Below are 2508 nucleotides of genomic sequence, written 5' to 3'. Positions count from 1 at the left end.
GGCTGAGGGGTTTGCTGAATGAGGATTTGAGGCAAAATAATTTGGATTCTGTTTATAGTTTATGCATCTGAAACTGTCCAATAAACATTTTTCAGACATAGTTTTGACCAATATTCGGAGACAGTGAAGTTAAGTTAACCAAAACTGGAAATACTGCAAAGTCTAGTTGTTCTTAATTGTGGTGTGTTTTTGCATAACTGCCATTTTTGGTCTGCATCTTTAACATGTGATTTTGCCCATACAGTTCCCATACAAGGTTACAAAAATGACCTTTCTTGGAAGTAAGCTGTGATTCTTTTAAATAAAACTCTGCAGTGGGTAGTGCTGACTAACTTATGTCAGACCTGAGTTCTAAATTTTACATTTTATATCTATGAAAACCAAAGCCGAAAAAAGTGGGGAAACCAAAGAGACAGACAGATTAGTGTTAAACTGAAAAGAAGCATATGTAGATCCTGGGTCCAATCCAGGAGAACGCATGCTTGATTCAGTCCTGATCAAACCCAGATGTGACGAGAACATAGCTGCAGAAAACATTACTGGATAGAAATATGGCGGATTGGAAAAATGACCTTACATATAATATTTTAGTTTATAGAGAGTTTAGAAAGTGATATTTGACTCCACATGACTAATAGATGTAGGCAAAACAAATTTAGAAAAGCATTTCTAGGAACTGAATACTGCTGATAATGCTAGTCTTATTCCAGACACAGGAAGTTGCAGCATTGCCATGCTAGCTTCTGGCATTTAGGAAAATGAAGGGCAGAAGGCATCAGAGTAATGTGCTAAACAGAGAAGTAAATATGGGCCTTTATAGCCAGTGCTCATCAGCAAATCATTCATGAAATTATAAAACACACCTTTCTAAATATCGAGCACAATATTCTGAAACTGTAACTGGACTGAACATCATTACTTGTGCTTATTATTTTTTAAATACTAATATTTACAGCTTAGGTTTTAGTGAGTAATTTTCTTATTTACTGTGTTTTTAAGGTACAGAAAATGTTTCTTTTAAAAATGTTGTTGAGCATGTGGCATATAATTAAGATTATTAAACTTAGAACCCTTTAAAGTCTTCAAAACCCTTCATGAAAACAAATGCAGGCAAGTGTAGCCAGGGGTCACAAAACAGTATGGCAAGGCGGAGATGAGAATGGTTTGTTCTGGGGCGGATTATTGCCATCAAAATGGTAGTTTTGCCCAGATTTTTGTACATCTTTCAGTCAATCCCAGTGTGCATTCCCCAGTCATATTTTAAAAAGCTGGAATCTATTGTATCCTCCTTTGTTTGGTCGGGTAAGGTTCCTAGAATTTCCAAAAAACATCTTGTTAAACATAAGACTTGTGGTGGCCTTGGACTCCCAAATTTTAGATTATATTATATGGCTGCACACTTAAATATTTTTTTCATTTTGGCGAAGGTGTACTCCAGGTGCTGCTTTGGAAGGACAACCTTCATGGTTGATGATGGAACACCTGTCTTGTAGACAAACTTGTCTTCCAGCCCTGCTTAATAGCCCGATAAAAGTGAAGAATACACTATATGGCAGAAATCCTGTGATTCAAAATTCAGTTAAGGTCTGGAACCAACTATTGGGAACAGTAAAGGCTCCTAAAATGTATTTGGATGCTCCAATATGTAACAATCATGGCTTCAGGCCTGGGCTGGAGGACATCACGTTTGTGACATGGCAGGGAAGAGGGATTTGTTCTCTCAAAGATATTTACATTGATGGACATTTTCCATCTTTTCAGCAATTGAGGGTGAAATTTAATCTTCCTAATTCACATTTTTTCAGATTTTTACAGTTAAGACATTTCATCAAGGCATCTATTCCACAATACAATTTGATTCCTCGAAACTCAGTGCTTGACAGCTTGATGTCAGTTGAGCCCTATACTATAGGTGCTGTGTCTCGCTTTTACAGGGCCTTACTAGATATATACAGTCCTTCATCTAATACTTTTAGGGAGCAGTGGCAGGAAGAACTGGGGGTGGATGTTTCTGATGATCTTTGGCAAGAGTGCATTAAGAATATATATTGTAGTTCTATAAATGCTTGATATAGTCTGATCCAATTTAAAGGTTGTGTATAGGTTACATTTTTCTCCCACTAAAGTGGAAAAAATATATAAGAACGTTTCAGCCCTCTGTGTTAAGTGTTCAAGTGGTTGAGGAACTTTATCTCACCTTTTCTTTCAATGCCACAAACTACAGCTTTTTTGGAATCATTTGTTTGATTTTCTGACCAAAGCCATTGGCAGGGAGGTCCCATGTACCCCCTTTGCAGCATTGTTCGGGGTGTGTAAACTGGGATGGGCAAGGGCCAAGACAGAGACGCAGGTTGTGTCAATGACCACACTTGTGGCTAGAAAGCTGATACTTCTCTGCTGGAAGTCTGATAAACCTCCTACCTTCGAAATGTGGTTGAGAGAATTTGGAAATGTACTCCATCTGGAGAAAATCAGGTTTACCTTGTCTAACCGAGAGAGTGTGTTTTA

Source organism: Pundamilia nyererei, unplaced genomic scaffold (genome assembly GCF_000239375.1).
Source record: "Pundamilia nyererei isolate P.nyererei 1_Seehausen unplaced genomic scaffold, PunNye1.0 scaffold00117, whole genome shotgun sequence".
Lineage (NCBI taxonomy): Eukaryota > Metazoa > Chordata > Actinopteri > Cichliformes > Cichlidae > Pundamilia > Pundamilia nyererei.
The sequence above is the reverse complement of the archived record's forward strand: the minus strand, read 5'-3'. Positions refer to the sequence as shown.